Genomic DNA, 21820 nt, shown 5'->3' with positions numbered 1-21820 from the left:
GCAAACTGAGCCCCTGTAAGTAAGGCAAGGTACACATCAGGACTGTGTATTACAGCCAAGGGCACGGCCGATGAACCAATATATCGCACGGCCATACACACTGTATGTCCAAAAATCACATGCATGCTGTCTCCAGCGGGGTCAGCCCATCGACATGCAGCACATCAGATGGGATAACACCGCTGATGACGCACATGAAAGCGCAATTGAGTGTACACACTGACTGATATGAACGATACATCATTCCGATTCGCAACGGAATTATATATTGTGCAATATATTGCTTAAAGTGTACCCAGCTAAAAATCTCAAATACAATATTTATTAATCTTTCTGTGTGCAAATTGTCCAATAAAATTGTTTATGTATAATTATTACTTAACTAAAAGCAAAATATGCATTATTTTTGTTTGTGGACACATTTTAGTATATAACAGTTGTGTTACTTTATACAAGAGCCACAAATAACATTGCAAATATATAATATATATATATATAGATGTTACGTTTGGTATGTATATCAGTGCAAGCCATTGTTCCTTTTTATCATTTGACTTAGTGGTTGTCTGCAGTGTTCTTCAATAGGATTACTGACAGGAAGTCAGTTACATATACAGTAAAGGGCCCTACACACTGGCAGATAATACTGCACGATATGAACGTTCTCGTTCATTAATGAACGAGAACTCGTTCATATCGTGCATTGTGCAGGCACCAACGATGAATGATGCACGGCCCCATGCTCGTTCATCGTTGGTGCCCCGTTGCTTATGCATGCAGGCCAGTATGGACGAGATTGCCCATATTAGCATGCATTGCTATGGCGTCGGGTGATGGGGGGAGTGAAGAAGCTTCACTCCCCCGTCACCTCCTCCCACCGCCGGGTCGCCCAGTCTGTAGGACCCTTAACATATTTACACTCACAGCCTTACATGAAATACTGTATTTTAGTGTTTTTACTAAATGGTGGCTGACGAGAACTTGAGAACCTTTTGTGCTATGCTAGGATCCCTCTATTGGATGCACATTCAGAGAAAGCACACGATAGGTGTGTATATTTCCTAATTGCATCTCCTCTTCATTTGTTCTCCCTGCTAAGGCTGCAACTAACCATACAATCCACTGTCCCTATAGAAATACTGTAGTAGCATGTGGTTCCTCAGATAAATGACACTTCCCATTATTCTCAGCAAGCTGACAATAGGGAGATGCAGACCTCGTGTCTAGTGACACCTTTGCTTTGTTACGTTTAATTAAGATTTTTCAAGTTCCTCTCCTGATGTCATGGTGGCAACCTTTCACCTGGATCCGGACCAGAATATAAGATGTCTCACTCCCATCCTGTACACAGTTCAGCAAATGATTTGTACCCCTCCTGACTGGCTGTCAGCCGATGGCTTTACCACAATAACTTTTTTAAAGATTTTGCTGATGGCCTTTTTCAAGCACATCCTCAGTGACCCCTTTCTGTTATTCGTAAAAACTGAGATTTCTGTTCCAGAACAATAAATTGAAGTGTTAGGTCTGGTAGCGTGTGTAACCTGACAGGAATGTCACCGCCTGTTTTACAGTTACACTATTCCTTCATTCTGTCATCAGGTGCAAGTAAATCTACTGGTACATATAGGACTTACAGCTACTTACAATACTAAATTCCATTTAATGCATTTGCTGCTTTAGTTATCAGTGAAATGGAGGTCATTAAAACATGGATAAACATTAGACATGTCCTTGTCAAATGTTATGTAAACCATTTTCAAGTAGTCAGGATTATATGTGACTTCACTTCACTGCTGTAAATGGCAAGATGATATTGAAGTTAAACATATTAGATAAAATGGGTTGGGTCGGAAATGTCGGCAGCTGGGATGCCGGCGGCTAGAATACTGACTGTGGCATCCCGCCGTTTAGAAGCATTCTACCCCTTACCCCCTAACAATCCCCTATTGCAGCCTAAACCTACCCCCCCCCCCTCCCTCCTCCCAGCATAATCCTAACCCACCCTGGGGGTGCCTAAATGTAACACCCCCCCCCCCCCCCCCCCCCGTCTCGTCCCGCAGTCTAAAGCAAACATTGAAATTGGACGGAGGGGTGCAGCCATCACTTTTGTGCATAGTGCTTCCGAACCCATAAATCTGCTTATACAACTTATTCACTTATTCCGGGCATACACATGCAGATAAAATGTCATTCAGTCTGACAGGCATTTTATCTGGCAGCCTATAACCCTACAAATATTGTGGCCGGCCAACAGTGTATTGGTCACGATTCCTGCGCTCCACCCCTGGGGAGAAGACATTTCCCCATTCTTTCCCATGTGAAGGAACAGGGGAAACGTCTGTCGGACGGGCGGCAGGTCGCTGTATTGCATATACTGCCCAATGCAGCCAACTAGACACTTAGAAAATATTGTATTGCACGGACATGTTGGACATTATCGGCCAGATAATTGTAACGTGTATGCCTAGCATAAGGTATAATAAAACTGGGTCCATTTATGACTTATTTATTTTCTCTGGGAGGGTGAAAAATGAGCCGTGTTTGTCCTATATTTAGGACTATGGGCAGAATTGTCCTATATTTAGGATAATTAGCAGAATTTGCAAGGCCGACTAGCATGCTGACCGCTGCCTCCGCACCTTCAACAAGCAGAAATTGCGATCGTATTGTAATTTCTGCATGTTAGCAGAAATTAAGGATGCTCTTGCCGGCGCAGCTTAGCTGCGCCCACAGGAGGCCCGCCGCCATGTTTCCAGTCACGGCAGCTGCGTGTGATGTCACGCAGCTGCCACGATCACGCCCCCATTCGCACCTCACCGCCCCCCGTTTGCCAGCCTCCGCAACGCTTCATCTCCGCCTAGGAAACGGAGTGTTTCCGCCCCCCGCCCTGCGACTGCCTCTGTCTGATTGACAGGCAGGGGTGATCGCATTTTCTGCGCCCCCCCTGAAGAAAATGCGGATGCATGCACAGGACAGGCGCTGCGCATACGCCCACATCTTTTTTTGTCATTTTTGTGGTTGAATCGCACACTGCGATCCAACCTGAATTAGCCCCTATATCTGTCTCTGCACTTAAACTGGACAGACACACAATGGCCTTTAAGTAATAAAGTGCTACAAGTGTCTACAAAGGCAATATGCCAGGTTCTTCTCATCATTAGGCAACACCAATTTACATCATTAATCCAATTACTACACAAGTTGCAGGTCAGTGAAGACGGGGTAGAGCCATGTTAACAAGATTTTCTGGGAATGGTGTCATCAGACCCCCCCATTCATGCCAATTTTACTAAGCAGGATGCAGAAAGGTGGCCTAAACTTCTGTGGATCTTTGGCACTCCCCAAAATAGCTAAAGTCCCCCGGGAGTTCTGTATGAATAGGCAAGTACTGTACATGGGAGGAGCACCAGGCACGCCTCGATGGTAAAACTGGATCATTCAGAACAGTAACTTAGGACAACTAGTGGGCACATTGGAATATAACCACTAGCAAATTGGGAATGATGTGATACCCGTTTATTTATTTACTAATTAATTTTTTTGGATTGCTGCATTAACATCTGAAACTGCAGTTTTGTCTTGTACATATGTGGGCAAAACACTTCTCACTAAAAGAACAATTCGTAGCAGTGTAAATTTAGTTAACTTTTACTTTTTTATATTTGTACTTGTGTGCCAACTAAAGGATTTTTTTATTACATGTAATGCCTGAAATTATTAATTATCTCTATATCTGTCTGCTTTCTGCATGGTCTCTGATCTAATGTGATTTCCTTGTTTTACCCTTTGATACATTTAACCTTTAGTAAATAGGGTAAAGATATTTAATTTAATTCAAGGCAGTGTGATTTAACTGCCTTTGAAGTGCCTGGATTTCAGTTACTCAGTAGCTACATGACCTTAAGGCAAATCTTTTAATCTCTCTGAACTCTGGTCAAAATAATTTGATTGTAAGCTCTTAGAAAAAGATTTAACTCATAAACTATATATATACTGCAACAAGAAAGTCATTGGAAAGTCATTTGAAAATATTTGTTATTGTATTGACAAAAAACCTTTATATTCTAAGACACTAGGCATGTCCATAGTCCATATTCTGGCTATACACTAGGCAATGTGTCGTCAGACCAACATATCATGCACATTGGGTAGAGTGTACCCACTTCCGCGCACGCATTTCAGTCATCCCATCTGCTGTGCTGTACAGCCGATAGGACAACCCGGCAGCCGACATCATGCTGCTGAACGCGGCCATGAACGATATAGCACATGATTGTGCACTATATTGTTCAGTGTGTATGGTCGATCGACATCTTGTCCTGTTGGTTGTGCCGTCAGCCATGATCCCCAGATCGTTTAATGTGTACCCAACCTAAGTCTGCCATAACAAAAACATTTCAGTTCCAGTCCTTTCACATTTGATTGTATAGGGCCAAATTCAATTAGCCCCGTTAATTTAACGGGGGTGGAAAAGGGAGGTAGCCTTGTGATCTAATGTCTCGGGCTATAGCCCCTTTTTCTCGCCCATTAAATTAACCTGTTTTTAGGTGTTAACACATACAATCCAGGATAAGTTCCCAGACGTATGTGTTAAGATGCATACACACTGTGCGATACACTCCATGAGCAATATCGCACAGTGAGTTCCCTTCCCTCCCGAGCAGTACCACAAACGATATCGCTCAGTGATGTCATGCCGCGGCCATCTTGAACATGTAGCTTCTGATGATATTGTCAGATTGAGCTGCATGTATGGCTGAGAGAGGGGTAAGTTAACGACCACCGGGAACGCGCATTGGCCGTCAATATTGTTTGGAAGGGGATAAAAATATTGCACATATTGCAGAGCCAGAAAATTAAGTAAATGAATAGCCCTGGGGGGTGAATTAGCTCATGGTAAATTGCCGCTGCTATTTGAATGCCCCCCAAAATTTACATTTGAGACTCCAAGATCAGGGCTATACCCGATGATGATCTGATTGATCCGGTTTTGCTCTGATTATTATAAGACATGTCTGTAAACAGGGCCGGTTCTGGCGCTCTGTGCGCCCCGGGCGGCATTAGGGGGCGTGGCTTCGTACATGGGGCGTGGTCATTTATGCCCCCTGTACAGACTGAAATGATGTGCGGTGCGCTATCACGTCATCGCGCACCGCACAGTAAAGGACCTCTCCACGAAGGGAAACGACGCGTACGCGTCTAGTTTCCCTTCACAGCGACAGCGGGGGGCAGCGGCCAGCGGCAGCAGGGGGGCAGCGGGGGGCACACAGCAGCAGCGGATCTTGCCCTGGTGCGGCGCCCTCCGGATGGCGCCCTGCGCCCTCCGGAAGGCGGCGACGGGCAACAGTCCTGCTTACCCGTGGCAAGATCCGCTACGGTCTGTAAATGTGGTGAAGATAAATAGAAGGCGCCCTCTGGTGATTTTAAGATGAAACACAGATTGGGTACTTGATCAGTTATCAAATTTTCAGATAAAAAGGAATTTTATTTGTATCCTAGTAGAACCTTTTACATCAAGATATTAAGTGATTATCACGTGTGTCCTATCTGGTTAGTGGTTTGACTGACTTTTATTTTATATTGAGCTGTGGGCGCCTCCAGTCCATGAGCTAATTCACCCCCCAGAGCTATTCATTTAGTTAATTTTCTGGCTCTGCAATATGTGCGATATTTTTACCCCCTTCAGAGCGATATTGACTACCTCATGAAGCTGATTGAGAGAATGCCAAGAGTGTGCAAAGCTGTCATCAAAGCAAATGGGGCTACTTTGAGGAATCTAAAATATAAAACATATTTTGATTTGTTTAACACTTTTTTTGTTTACAACCTAATTCCATATGTGTTCTTTCACAGTTTTGATGTCTTCAGTATTAATCTACAATGTAGAAAATAATTAAAATAAATAAAAACCATTGAATGAGAAGGTGTGTGCAAACTTTTGACTGGTACTGTGTATATATATGAACTGCAACAAACAGAGGTAGCAGTACATAGTGTAATTCACAATCACAATAAGGATAACAAATGGGTCAGATATCAAGAACCATCTGAGCATGTCTGGCCAGTAGAAGCATTGGAGGCGTGAATAACCGTGGCAGAGGCATAAGAAGGCTCAAGCCACCTAGACCATATGCAGTCAAATTTAAATAGAGCATTTCTCCTCAGTTATATATGTTTCTCATGGCCAACAGTAGCATTTAAAAGGGAGACTCTTTGGGCAAAATGTTGTCCCATGGGAGTCAGCCACACACAAGCAATTCATATTTTGGCCAGCATTAAAGTAGTAAGTACCTATTGTCTAGTGTATCTGTCATTAAGCTCTTTGTCCAAAATATCCAGTAGGTACTGTACACCGTTTATTTACAGTTAAAAGTTGCAGAGATACCCCTGTGGAAGAGATTGCCCCCACCCCCACTGACCAGAACACATCGATTCTGGCAGAATCCAAAAGGAGATTGCAAAAACTACCCCTGAGATCTGAACATGTAGGGCCGTAAAAATAACATCTACCCCAAACCTGCACAATCACTCAGGCGTGTGTTAATGCTTTAGTACAGTGCCTTTTGAGTGTGTCAGACCTCCATTCTAAGTGGAAGGGGATGCACTGTTTTAGTTTAGGCCAGGTTGCTAAGTGATACCAATCCGTGGTTAATCAGTTTTATCCCACTTGGCTAGCTGCATACAATTCCATTTAAATAGAGTAGCCTAATGAATATTAACCCTTGCACTGTTGACAGACTCGTGAAAGTAGTGCCTGGGAAAAAAAAGAAAAGAGAAATAAACTACTAAAATAAAGATTTGGAACTTTCAGTACATAGTTCAAGATTAGCAAAGAAATAATCCTTCTCCAAACAATATATTTCTTGACCTGAATGCCAATATCTGCAAACCCCTGACCCCTGTACAAATGATTTTGAGCACTTGCCAAGTACAAAAATGGCTGCACCGTCTCCTGGAAAAATGATTTCAGACACCTTCAGTGTGTAAAGTCTTGATGCAGTATCTTCTCTTGTTCCTTAATCCTACATTTGTTTAATGCTAGTTTTTGATTGCTAACAAAGTAAGTGTGCGTATGTGCATAGTTTGTCTTTTTTGCTTAAGTCCTCTCTCACTAATACAGGTAAATGAATGCGCGTGGCTGCAAAACAATTTTGACATTGGACAGTACATACTGTGTGTGCTTATTGGTTGATGAGTAACCCTGGACCTTAACACCTGAAAGGTGGAGCTGTCCAGTTTGGCTGATCACGTATGTGACCAGATCTGGTCATTCAGGAAATGGGTTGAATAATTAAGTCACATGTGGACATAGCTTAAAAAGCTCTACATGCATATATAGCAATATTATTTTTACTAAAATAAGGTGAAAAATGTTAAATGTCCCTTAAATTCAGCATTTAAATTCACATTTATTTATTTTTTGTAATCTGATCGCATTTTCCATACCTGTAATAAGAAATATGTTTTGCTCAAATTGGCTAAAATAAAACTGTAAAAAAATACTGGAGGGAGCCATGTTATAATAATGTCATCCCCAGTTCACGTTATGTATGCTCGCCCCCACCGCCCAACACTAATTTAATCCACTCCTGTTTTGCTCTTCCTCATACTGACAGGGAAAGCAATGCGCAGAGTCGGCTTTTGTGATCAGCCATGTGTGTCTAATAGACCACAGGCTGATCACAGTGAAAATAAACAGTTAAAATAGAAAATAAATCAAATAAAACTTACCTGCACCCAGGGACTAGTGATCGGTATCTCCTACTGTCTGACCCGTTAAGCTGATCTGTGTAACCTCAGCTGCGATGGCTGCCGGGGCTTTCACAGCATCTCAGCCTACTGCACAGATCAGCTGATTGGGGTTACACAGAAGGAGATGCCAATCACCAGTCCCTGGGTGCAGGTAAGTTTAATTTGATTTCAATTGTAGTGGGAGCATTGAGATAAATATGCCCCCTTAAGACATATGTGATTTGCTACATCTCAATGCAATAACCACATGCGCTATTTAGTTAGTCATAAAAAAGTCTGTATTTCTGCAGGAGGGTACACTGGTATTCCACAGGGAATAACATCGGTGTGTAGAGTTGGATCTTGATCTGAGGCACCAACAGGCTAAAGCTTTGACTGTTCCCCGGATGAATTGCACCGACTCCTCTATAACCCCGCCTCCAGGCACTGGAGCTCAGTTTGTAAGTTGGTGCCTGCAGTGCAGGTCACTAACAGGTGGGGCTGCGCTAGGAAGCCCTGAAAAGAGTTTTTTAAGAAGACTTCAAGGGCTGCAACATTATGTCAGTCTGACATTCTGTGCTGCGGCTCCAACACCTCCCCAGCAGCGCTGCATACTCCCGCGGCAGTGTTCCCGGGTACTTGCAGCGGAGGCGCACCGGTCATCAGGCACACCAATGCTGCACATCAGGGAGGAGGTAAGAGGGTCCCCCAGGTGGGACCCGCCGGTTAATCGCGGTACGGTCGCGGTCCCAGGAGACAGACCGTGCCGCTGGCATGGACACTGTACTGCACAGGGACCCCACTATATCCACCAGGGCAAAGGAGCACAGGTCTTATTTACTAAAATCCGTTTTATATAGGCTCCACAGTACCCAGTGGTGAGGACCAGCATAGGGGATAAGGCGCTGACCTGTAGCCCCTCCCCCAGCTCCGGGCGCCATCTACTGCTGGTGTTCCCGCCCTGGAGCTGCATTTCACTCCCCCTCACTCCCTGACAGAGATTTTGGCGCCATCTTCACTACTAGCGCTGTACATTTACAGGCACTTAAGTATTCTACATGTCATTTTAGACAGTGTTAGTTAAGAACAAGTGTACTGTTATCTGAATATTTAGTACAAGTATTCTGTGATATACATCCAGTATCTACAATGCATTGTTATATCTTTATATCTATGCTCATACATATTTAAAATAAGAATAAACTCACCGGTAATTCTATTTCTCGTAGTCCGTAGTGGATGCTGGGAACTCCGTAAGGACCATGGGGAATAGCGGGCTCCGAAGGAGGCTGGGCACTCTAGAAAGATCTTAGACTACCTGGTGTGCACTGGCTCCTCCCACTATGACCCTCCTCCAAGCCTCAGTTAGGTACTGTGCCCGGACGAGCGTACACAATAAGGAAGGATTTTGAATCCCGGGTAAGACTCATACCAGCCACACCAATCACACCGTACAACTCGTGATATGAAACACAGTTAACAGTATGAAACAATAGAGCCTCTCAACAGATGGCTCAACAATAACCCGATTTAGTTAACAATAACTATGTACAAGTATTGCAGATAAACCGCACTTGGGATGGGCGCCCAGCATCCACTACGGACTACGAGAAATAGAATTACCGGTGAGTAAATTCTTATTTTCTCTAACGTCCTAGTGGATGCTGGGAACTCCGTAAGGACCATGGGGATTATACCAAAGCTCCCAAACGGGCGGGAGAGTGCGGATGACTCTGCAGAACTGAATGAGAGAACTCCAGGTCCTCCTCAGCCAGGGTATCAAATTTGTAGAATTTTGCAAACGTGTTTGCCCCTGACCAAGTAGCTGCTCGGCAAAGTTGTAAAGCCGAGACCCCTCGGGCAGCCGCCCAAGATGAGCCCACCTTCCTTGTGGAATGGGCATTGACAGATTTTGGCTGTGGCAGGCCTGCCACAGTATGTGCAAGCTGAATTGTACTACAAATCCAACGAGCAATAGTCTGCTTAGAAGCAGGAGCACCCAGCTTGTTAGGTGCATATAGGATAAACAGCGAGTCAGATTTTCTGACTCTAGCCGTTCTGGAAACATATATTTTCAGTGCCCTGACAACGTCTAGCAACTTGGAGTCCTCCAAGTCCCTAGTAGCCTAGGCACCACAATAGGCTGGTTCAGGTGAAACGCTGACACCACCTTTGGGAGAAACTGAGGACGAGTCCTCAATTCTGCCCTATCCATATGGAAACTCAAATAAGGGCTTTTACAAGACAAAGCCGCCAACTTTGATACTCGCCTGGCAGAAGCCAAGGCCAATAACATAACCACTTTCCACGTGAGATATTTCAGATCCACGGTTTTTAGTGGTTCAAACCAATGTGATTTTAAGAAACTCAACACCACGTTGAGATCCCAAGGTGCCACAGGAGGCACAAACGGGGGCTGACTCTGCAGCACTCCTTTTATAAATGTCTGAACTTCAGGTACTGAAGCTAGTTCTTTTTGAAAGAAAATCGACAGAGCCGAGATCTGTACCTTAATGGAACCCAATTTAAGGCCCATAGTCACTCTTGCTTGCAGGAAATGCAGAAATCGACCTAGTTGAAATTCCTCTGTTGGGGCCCTTTCGGCCTCACACCATGCAACATATTTTCGCCATATGCGGTGATAATGAGTTGCTGTAACCTCTTTCCTGGCTTTAGTAAGCGTAGGAATGACTTCCTCCGGAATGCCCTTTTCCTTCAGGATCCGGCGTTCAACCGCCATGCCGACAAACGCAGCCGCGGTAAGTCTTGGAACAGACAGGGCCCCTGCTGCCGCAGGTCCTGTCTGAGTGGCAGAGGCCATGGGTCCTCTGATATAAATTCTTGAAGTTCTGGGTACCAAGCTCTTCTTGGCCATCCACGAGTATCGTTCTTACTCCTCGCCTTCTTATTATTCTCAGTACCTTTGGTATGAGAGGCAGAGGGGAGAACACATAAACCGACTGGTACACCCACGGTGTTACCAGAGCGTCCATAGCTATCGCCTGAGGGTCCCTTGACCCGGTGCAATATCTTTTATAGCTTTTTGTTGAGGCGGGACGCCATCATGTCCACCTGTGGCCTTTCCCAATGGTGTACAATCCTATTGGAAGACTTCTGGAGGAAGTCCCCATTCTCCCGGGTGGAGGTCGTGTCTGTTGAGAAGATCTGCTTCCCAGTTGTCCACTCCGGGAATGAACACTGCTGACAGTGCTAACACATGATTTTCCGCCTATCGGAGAATCCTTGTGGCTTCTGCCATCGCCATCCTGCTTCTTGTGCCGCCCTGTTGGTTTACATGGGCGACTGCCGTGATGTTGTCTGATTGGATCAGTACCGGCTGGTTTTGAAGCAGAGGCCTTGCCGGCCTCAGGGCATTGTAAATGGCCCTCAGGTCCAGAATATTTATGTGTAGGGAAATAACCTGACTTGACCAAAGTCCCTGGAAATTTCTTCCCTGTGTGACTGCCTCCCAGCCTCAAAGGCTGGAATCCATGGTCACTAGGACCTAGTCCTGTATGCCGAACCTGCGGCCCTCTTGAAGATGGGCACTCTGCAGCCACCACAGTAGAGATACCCTGGTCCTTGGAGACAGGGTTATCAGCCTATGCATCGGAAGATGCGATCCGGACCACTTGTTCAACAGGTCCCTCTGAAAAGTTCTTGTATGGAACCTGCCTAATGGGATTGCTTCGTAGGAAGCTACCATTTTTCCCAGGACTCGCGTGCAATGATGCACCGCTACCTATTTTGGCTTCAGGAGGTCTCTGACTAGAGATGACAACTCCTTGGCTTTCTCCTCCGGGAGAAACACTATTTCTGGTTTATGTCCAGAACCATCCCCAGGAACAGTAGACGTGTCATAGGAACCAGCTGTGACTTTGGACTGTTTAGAATCCAACCATGCTGTTGTAGCACTTTCCAAAATAGTGCTACCCCGACTACCAACTGCTCCTTGGACCTCGCCCTTATAACGAGATTGTCCAAGTACGGGATAATTACAACTCCCTTTTTTTGAAGGAGTATCAACATTTCGGCCATTACCTTGATAAAACACCCTCGGTGCCATGTACAGTCCAAACGGCAGTGTCTGGACTTGGTAATGGTAATCCTGTACCACAAATCTGAGGTACTCCTGGCGAGGATGGTAAATGGGGACATGCAGGTAAGCATCCTTGATGTCCCAGGATACCATGTAATCCCCCTCGTCAAGGCTTGGAATAACCGCCCTGAGCGATTCCATCTTGAACTTGAATTTTTGTGTTCAAGGATTTTAAATATAAAATGGGTCACACCGAACCATGCGGTTTCGGTACCCCAACCCGTGTGGAATAGTAACCCCGTCCTTGTTGAAGTAGGGGCACCTTGAGTATTACCTGCTGGGAATACCGCTTATTAATTGCCTCTAGCACAGCCTCCCTGCCTGAGGGAGTTGTCAGCAAGGCATATTTTAGGAAACGGCTGGGGGGAGACATCTCGAATTCCAGCTTGTACCCCTGAAATACTACTTGAAAGAAACAGGGATCCACCTGTGAGCGAGCCCACTAATTGCTGAAATTTTTGAGACGGCCCCCCACCGTACCTGGCTACACCTGTGGAGCACCCGCGTCATGGTGTGGCCTCACAGGAGGCGGGGGAAGAATCTTGATTCTGGGAACAGGCTGACTGGTGCAGCTTTTTTCCCTCTACCCTTGTCTCTGTACAGAAAGGAAGCGCCATTTGACCCGCTTGCTTTTCTGAAGCCGAAAGGACTGTACCTTTGTCTGTGAGGAAACCTGAGGTAAAATTATTTCTTCCCAGCAGTTGCTGTGGATACGAGGTCCCAATGTCCATCCCCAAATAATTCCTCACCCTTATAAGGCTCTCTATGCGCTTTTTAAGTCAGCATCACCTGTCCAGTGACAGGTCTCTAATACCCTCCTGACAGAATGGACATTACATTTATTTTGGATGCCAGCCGGCAAAATATCCCTCTGTGCATCCCCCATATATAAGACGACGTCTTTAATATGTTTTTATGTTTGCCAACTAGTATCCCTGTTTGACAGGGTCACCGACCACGCTGCAGCAGCACTATCTGCAGGTCTCAGTCTAGTACCTGAGTGTGTAAATACAGACTTCAGGATAGCCTCCTGTTTTTTATCAACAGGTACCTATTAAAGTGGCCGTATCCTAAGACGGCAGTGCCACCTTTTTTGACAAACGTGTGAGCGCCTTATCCACCCTAGGGGATATCTCCCAGCGTAACTTATCCACCTGGCGGGAAAGGGTACGCCATCAGTAACTTTTTATAAATTACCAGTTTCTTAACGGGGGAACCCACGCTTTCACACACTTCATTTATTCATCTGATGGGGGAACAAAACACTGCCTGTTTTTTCTCCCCAAACCTAAAACCCATTTTTAGAGGTGCTTGGGTTAAAGTCAGAAATGTATAACACATTTTTTATTGCCGGGATCACGTCACGGATGTTCCTAGTGGATTGTGTATATGTCTCCACCTTGTCGACACTGGAGTCAGACTCCGTGTCGACATCTGTGTCTGCCATCTGAGAGAGCGGGCGTTTTTGAGCCCCTGATGGCCTTTGAGACGCCTGGGCAGGCACGGGCTGCGAAGCCGGCTGTCCCACAGCTGTTACGTCATCCACCCTTTTATGTAAGGAGTTGACACTGTCGGTTAATACCTTTCACCTATCCATCCACTCTGGTGTCGGCCCCACAGGGGGCGACATCACATATATCGGCCTCTGTTCTGTCACCATATAAGCCTCCTCATTCAACATGTCGACACAGCCGTACCGACACACCGCAGACACACAGGGAATGCTCTAAACGAGGACAGGACCCACAAAAGCCCTTTGGGGGGACAGAGTAAGAGTATGCCAGCACACACCAGAGCGCTATATATATACAGGGACTAACTGAGTTATGTCCCTAATAGCTGCTTTTTATATAATATACTGTATACAGTGCCAATTTTAATGCCCCCCCCTCTCTTTTCCCTCTTACTGTACTGTAGAATTGCAGGGAAGAGCCAGGGAGCTTCCTTCCAGCCGAGCTGTGAGGGAAAAATGGCGCCAGTGTGCTGAGGAGATAGGCTCCGCCCCTTTTTCGCGGACTATTCTCCCGTTTTTTATGGAATTCTGGCAGGGGTATTTACCTCATATATAGCCCCTGGGGCCATATATTGAGGTATTTTAGCCAGCCAAGGTGTTTTTATTGCTGCCTCAGGGCGCCCCCCCCAGCGCCCTGCACCCTCAGTGACCGGAGTGTGAAGTGTGTGAGAGGAGCAATGGCGCACAGCTGCAGTGCTGTGCGCTACCTTGGTGAAGACAGAGTCTTCATGCCGCCGATTTTCCGGACCATCTTCTTACTTCTGGCTCTGTAAGGGGGACGGCGGCGCGGCTCCGGGACCGAACATCAAGGCTGGGCCTGCGGTCGATCCCTCTGGAGCTAATGGTGTCCAGTAGCCTAAGAAGCCCAATCCGGCTGCAAGCAGGCGAGTTCGCTTCTTCTCCCCTTAGTCCCTCGCTGCAGTGAGCCTGTTGCCAGCAGGTCTCACTGAAAATAACAAATTCTAAGACTATAACTTTCTAAGAGCTCAGGAGAGCCCCTAGTGTGCATCCAACCTCGGCCGGGCACGAAATCTAACTGAGGCTTGGAGGAGGGTCATAGTGGGAGGAGCCAGTGCACACCAGGTAGTCTAAGATCTTTCTAGAGTGCCCAGCCTCCTTCGGAGCCCGCTATTCCCCATGGTCCTTACGGAGTTCCCAGCATCCACTAGGACGTTAGAGAAATGTAGTTTTACTAGTCCAGTGCAGTTTTATTGTTTATATGTAATAACTTCTGCATTGTACATGTGACTGTAGTAGTACCTGTAGCTGTAGTGTGCCTGTAGCTGTTGTGTGGGATTCCATTCTCCTGTATCACATATTGCTATCACTACATTCTATACCCTGAGGGGCTAGGTGCGTCAGGGTCCCATATTGCAATATAGCTTGGCACTCCGGACTCACACAGTTCAAATTAGGGGTGCCATCCTAATCAATTTCATAGTTACCAATATCTTTGCTTGAAAGAACGAGGCGGCACTGCCAATATACTTCCAAAAAAACGTGATATATATTCAATCAAGACAGCATCACAAATGTCAACGTTTCAAAGCCCGCAGGCTTTTTCGTCAGGACGTGAACAGTGTACAGGCAGAAGATTCTTTCAAGCAAAGATATTGGTAACTATATATATATATATATATATATATATATATATACAGGTTTTTTCCACACTAGTGAAAAAATGATAGCACTCTCCAGACTTCAAAATCAATAAATCAAAAATGGAAAATTTTTAATGTAAAGATATTCTCACAGTTCCAAAGTGGTTTCCAAAAACGATCTCCAACGTTTCGGTCCTCAGCGGGACCTTTGTCAAGGAATGTACAGTCTAGTCAGTAATGTCAGCATCACAGCAAGCATCAAAATGGCAGGAAACTGTCTCCAGTTTCCTGCCATTTTGATGCTTGCTGTGATGCTGACATTACTGACTAGACTGTACATTCCTTGACAAAGGTCCTGCTGAGGACCGAAACGTTGGAGATCGTTTTTGGAAACCACTTTGGAACTGTGAGATTATCTTTACATTAAAAATTTTCCATTTTTGATTTATTGATTTTGAAGTCTGGAGAGTGCTATCATTTTTTCACTAGTGTGGAAAAAACCTGTATTGTACTATGGGCCCCACACCTGGCTGTGTGGGACTCTGATTGGCACCCCAGCCGATGGCTTTAGTTTATCTGTGAGAGTGCAGGATTATTTAAATATATATATATATATATATATATATATATATATATATATATATATATATATATAAATACCCTTTTGTGGCTGGCACTCGAAAAACCTCCAAGTAAACTGGCTCTGGTGCCCTCCAATGAGGTTTGCACCTCCATGTATATAGCAGATATAAAAGGCGGCACTCAGAGACTTGACTTGTGCAAAACAAACTTTTAGTGCAAAAACTGCAGGTTACAGCATCAACGTTTCGGTTCATCAGGATAACCCCCAAAGTGAACAGTTACCAACATATATAGGTGCACTCACCCCTGTAGTCTCCCCCATGCTGATCACCGCTGCTCACACGTCCCGGGCCCGGCTCCGTCCCCCTGGGCTGTCTACTTCCCCCGGAAGTGACGTCACGGGTCCCGGCTGTGTTGCCACGGTAACCCTGTGCAACAGACAAAACCTGTCATGGAGCTGGACTGCCTGGTATCACATCAGTGTGCTTGAATGAGAGCCAATAAAGTTTTACTCATTTCAATATTCTGATTACTCACAAAAGTGCCTAGTACATATTTACACATTACTTGGTGGATAAATAAAATTAAGTATAAATGTGCTTATATCTCTCCACACCACAGTGTTGTTATAAAACAGTCAATTAAAATATAAAAAAATCTCAAAATGCTACGTTGCTGTAAAAATGGTCTGTGACCCTAAAAACACTGCACACATAAAAAATATATGTTACAAAATACACTACACCTCGTGTGTTAATACTGCACACAACTGTAAAATTAATCTCTACATTCGTGACATTATCCCAACCAATATCCCGTTTATCCATATATAAACAACCACCTCCATAGTGTTATTACTACTATAAGTGCTCATCTCCAAAAGCTACACCTGTTGTCCCTGTTGCAGCCCGCTCCTAAGCAGGAAAACCTCCCACATATCACATATTTAACATCCCCCGTGCTAACATATAATTTACCCCCTAATCAAAAACAAATCGTTGCACAGTATACAATAACATAAAACAATAACATTTAAAAACAATAATCCATATAGAGCACATCAAAACTCTACACAGATGGAACACAGCAAAAATTCAAACAGTAAAAGATTCAAAATTACATCAGTAAAATATTCAAAATGAAACCGGCTAGATGTACAAGGTCCCTGTTATTCACTCTTTTTAACTGTGCATATAAATCACTAGGCTATGGGGACCCACAACTTATCCACAGGGATCTTTGGACCACATGTTTCCCTCCACTGTATTATAAGAAATTGCTTAAGCCCAATGTCTCATTGAGACCTCTGGGTCGAATGGTATTCAATCTGAAGATCCATCGGGTCTCCAATTGGAGCAACTTCTGTGCCCTATTGCCCCCCCTGATGGACTCAGGCATGTGGTCAATAATGCGGTATTTCAGTGTGGCCATTCCATGTTTGAGCTGCGCAAAATGTCGTTCCTGTGTTTTTTTCAGTCACCTCATACCGCTTAAATCCTCTGTTCTGTGTCCTGTATTTACTGTCACATTACATAGGGAGTTATTTGCAGGTATTGTGTTTGTCTGGCTATATTGTACTGTTACGCCCTAAGGCTACATTCCTTATAATGTCTGCCACACAGGGTGGGAAATCCGTGGATGCTTCTGCATCCTGCATTACTGGCACCACGGATTTACCTGAGGGAGAAGTTTTAGTTGCTGGTTCAGGCGCTAAGTGTCATACACCCAGTCAACCTGCAGCACCTGTGGCCAATCAGGATCTACCTTGGGCAGCTTTCTCAAGTATGTTGACTACACTGGTGACACATATTACGCCCCCTGTCCTTGTAGTTAATCCGCCCTGGGCGGATACTCTGTCTACCCAATTACAACAATTAAATCAATCTTTGGTTAGACAAAAGTCTACCCCATGCCCCTCTGAGGCCAAGGGGTCATCTAAGCGGGCCATTTCTTCCTCACAATCCACTAATATTTCAGATAATTCATCCGATGAGGATGGGGAATATACTGATCCATCAGTCACTGATTCAGTTACTTCTGATGAGGAATTTACAACCCAGGTTGATGTTCCTGACCTAGTGGAGGCTATTAAGCTAATTCTTCAAATAGATGATGACATTGATCCTACTACTGCATCTAAGAAACCTGATAAGGTCAAACTTAAGAAGGTTGCTAAAGTAGTCTTACCACATTCTGACCATTTAATTGACATATACGTCAGGAATCCTGGTCATCTCCAGGAAATAATTTTTCCTTGTCTAAAAAGACGCTAGCTCGTTATCCTATCCCTGCAGAGTTGAGTAACAAGTGGGAAACCACCGCCGGTGGACTCCCATGTCGCCCGTCTTGTGGGGTCATCTACTCTTCCTGTCATTACTGTCACCTCACTGAAGAAGCCAACGGATAAGCGTGTGGAGGGATGCCTGGAGTCTATTTATTCTCTTACTGGGGCGGTACATAGACCCACTATGGCAGCCTCCTGGGCTGCAAAAGGAATTGAAGCATGGGTTCAGGCAATTGAGGATGAGCTGCCTCAGGATTTTTCTGACACTGCCAGACAATATCTGTCTTGCATTACCACAGCCTCCCACTATATTCAGGAGGCGGCCTCTGATGCAGGTGTAATGGCGGCCAAGGCATCTACTATGTCTATCCTGGCTCGTCAAATTATGTGGTTGAGGTCCTGGAAGGTGGACCTGGACTCCAAAGAGACCTTGGAGGTGCTCCCTTTTAAAGGAGACATCCTATTTGGGGAGGATCTGAACAAGATTGTAACTGACTTGGCTACTGCCAAGACTGCGTGTCTCCCAAATACTAATCCTTCTGCTCCGAAGTCTTATGGGCCCTACACACTTGCGATCCGCCGCCAAGCTGCCCGACGGCGGATACGGCCGATGGGCGACCTGGCATCGGGGGGGCAGTGATGGGGGGAGTGAAGTTTCTTCACTCCCCCCGTCATCCGGCTCCATAGCAGTGCAGGCAACAGGCAAATATGGACGAGATCATCCATATTGTCCTGCATGCACAAGCGACGGGGCAGCAGCTATGAACAAGCGCGGGGCCGCACATCGTTCATCATTGCTGCCTCCACACTGAAAGATATGAACGGTATCTTGTTCATTAATGAACGAAATCGTTCACATCTTTTAGTTTTATCGCCCAGTGTGTAGGGCGCATAAGAGTACCACCTTTTGTTCCTTTCGACCTCCAGGCAAAGCAAAGGGTCAAGCGATATCAGTGACAGGCTCATGCTTCCAAAACCACTAAGCCTAAATCTAAACATTCCTGGGCCGCCTCTCATCCTGCTTCCAAACAAGACAAGCCTGCTGCATGACGGGGCAGGCCTCCCCCTGGGGGACCCCAGGGTGGGAGGCCGACTTCTGCAGTTCGCCCAGGCCTAGTTAAAGACCACTTCGGATGCCTGGGTGCGGAAAGTTGTCTCTCACGGGTACGCAATCTCTTCAAGAGACGTCTCCCTCGCCAGTTTGCACAACGGTTATCCCTGCAGATCCGTTAAAAGCGCAAGCTCTACACTTGGTTGTACGATCCCTCCTGGATACAGGAGTGGTAGTGCCGGTACCTCTGTCTCAGAGAGGCAGGGGATACTATTCGACCCTGTTTCTAGTTCCAAAGCCAAATGGGTCCTTCCAGCCTATACTCAACCTCAAATCATTGAACAAGTTTGTGAGAGTATCCAAACTCCGTATGGAAACTCTGCACTCTATAGTACTGGCCATGGAACCCGAAGACTATATGGTTTCCCTGGACATACAGGATGCTTACCTACACATACCTATTGCCATGTCGCATCAGCAATATCTGCGATTTGCTATTGGCAACCTACATTATCAATTCCAGGCACTGCTTTTTGGATTGTCCATGGCCCCTCGGATCTTCACCAAGGTCATGGCCGTGATGACGGCTCTTCTCCGCCATCAGGGAATCAGGATCCTGCCGAATCTGGACGACTTGCTGATCCTGGCGAACTCCCAAGAGGTTCTCCTCAGTCATCTGGAATTGACGGTCCTTTTCCTACTAGCCCACAGGTGGCTCATCAACTGGAAAAAGTCCTCACTGGTCCCTGCTCGGAGCATGGTGCACCTTGGGTCACTACTGGACACACACAGCCAATGATTGTTTCTGTCTCCAGAGAAAGTCCTGAAACTTCAGGACAGGATCAGATATTTCCTCTCTCGCCCAAGGGTGTCGATATACTCGGTGATGCAAGTACAGGGCCTCATGGTGTAGGCTTTCGACATGGTGCGCTCAATTTCACTCCCGCTCTCTGCAGAGGTTAATCCTTTCTAAGTGGGATGACCTGCCTTATCGGATCAGGTCTCAAATGATCTGCTTGACACCGGAGGTTCATCTGTCACTAAGCTGGTGGTTACAGGACCAACTGTTGAGCAGGAGCCGTCCCTTCTGGATCTCTAACTGGGTCCTCCTGACGACGGATGCCAGTCTGCGGGGTTGGGGCGCAGTATTGGAGCAACACTCTCTCCAGGGTCAGTGGACAAGGGAGGAATCTCTCCTCCCGATAAACATTCTGGAATTGAAGGCAGTGTTCAATGTGTTGACACTGGCCCTGCCTCTAGTACAGAACAGGCCTGTTCCAAGTACAATCAGACAACGCCACCATGGTGGCGTACATAAATCATCAAGTCACTCGAAGCTGCATAGTAATGCTGGAAGTATCAAAAATCCTCCGTTGGGCGGAACGCCATCTTCCAGCTATATCGGCAGTGTTCATTACCGGAGTCCTCAACTGGGAAGCGGATTTCCTCAGTCATCAGGACGTTCACGCCGGAGAGTGGAGTCTTCATCCGGAAGTCTTTCAACTCCTAGTGGACAAGTGAGGCCTACCAGATTGTAGACCTGATGGCGTCTCGACACAATCACAAGGTTCCGGTCTTCGGATCAAGGTCAAGGGATCCTCAAGCAGCGTTCGTGGACGCACTGGCAATTCCATGGAACTTTCGGCTGCCATACGTGTTCCCTCCAGTGTCACTCCTGCACAGGGCTCTACGGAAGTTCAATCAAGAAAGAGGAATACTGCTTCTAGTCGCTCCAGCGTGACCCAGACGGCATTGGTTCTCAGACCTGCAGGGTCTATCGATAGAGCGTCCTCTTCTACTTCCTCACCGCCAAGACCTCCTCGTTCAGGGCCCTTGTGTCTATCCGGACCTGGCCAGACTGGCTTTGACGGCGTGGCTCTTGAAGCTTCACTCCTGAGGGCCAAGGGATTCTCCGAGGTGGTTATTCAAACTATGTTGAAGGCCCGCAAACCAGCTTCTGCACGGATTTATTACAGGTCTGGAACTCTTGCTGCACATGGTGTGATGCTAAGAATTATGATGCCTGTTCGTTCAGTACTTCTAGGCTTTTGGCCTTTCTGCAACAAGGCCTACATTTACGCCTTCATCTGGCTTCCCTCAAGGTTCATATATCTGCCTTGTCGGTGTGGTTTCAGAGGAAAATTACGTCTATTCCTGACGTTCATACTTACACTCAGGGCGTTTTACGGATTCAGCTTCCCTATGTCCCTCCTGTGGCTCCATGGGATCTGTCTGTTGTCCTAAATGCCCTACAAGAGTCTCCATTTGAACCAAATTGAGTCTGTGGATCTTAAATGTCTCACACTTAAGGTTGTGTTTTTACTGGCTATTGCCTCTGCTAGGAGGGTGTCAGACTTAGGCGCCTTGTCCTGTTGTCCACCCTTTCTGATTTTTCACTGTGACCGGGCAGATCTTCGAACTTGCCCCTGTTATCTAAACCAAGAGATAGTGGTTCCGGCCTTTAGCTCTTCTGGTTTGTCCTCCAAAGAGCGGTCTTTGGATGTGGTACGGGCTCTCCGTATTTATGTAGAGAGGACTGCCTCCCTCAGGAGGTCAGATACCCTTTTTGTACTTTTTGGTTTTCACAAATGTGGCTGGCCTGCGAATAAGCAAACATTGGCCAGATGGATTAGAATGGTGATTGCACAAGCTTATGCACAGGCTGGTCCTCCAGCTCCAGCTGCTATTAAAGCCTATTCTACTCAGTCTGTTGGACCTTCTTGGGCGGCCCGCTGAGGCGCGCCTGCTGAACAATTGTGCAAGGCAGCTACGTGGTCCTCAGTGAACACGTTCATTAGGTTCTATGCCTTCGATACTTCCACCTCCCAGGATGCTTCCTTTGGACGCCGGGTTCTTTTTCCCACTACAGTGCATCCCCTCCCATGAGGAACTGCTTTAGGACATCCACGATGTTATTACCTGTGGAATACCAGTGTACCCCGCTGCAGACAGGGCCGTC

The 21820-nt window shown here is 46.1% G+C and overlaps 1 protein-coding gene across 2 annotated transcripts in view; it reads left to right on the top strand.

The window, feature by feature from the left end:
- The window catches only part of FAM222A (family with sequence similarity 222 member A), a 118601-nt gene that overhangs the window by 17437 nt on the left and 79344 nt on the right, over positions 1 to 21820 (top strand). The window lies entirely within an intron of this gene.

This window comes from Pseudophryne corroboree, chromosome 1 (assembly GCF_028390025.1).
Source record: "Pseudophryne corroboree isolate aPseCor3 chromosome 1, aPseCor3.hap2, whole genome shotgun sequence".
NCBI lineage: Eukaryota > Metazoa > Chordata > Amphibia > Anura > Myobatrachidae > Pseudophryne > Pseudophryne corroboree.
The sequence above is the reverse complement of the archived record's forward strand: the minus strand, read 5'-3'. Positions and strand labels throughout refer to the sequence as shown.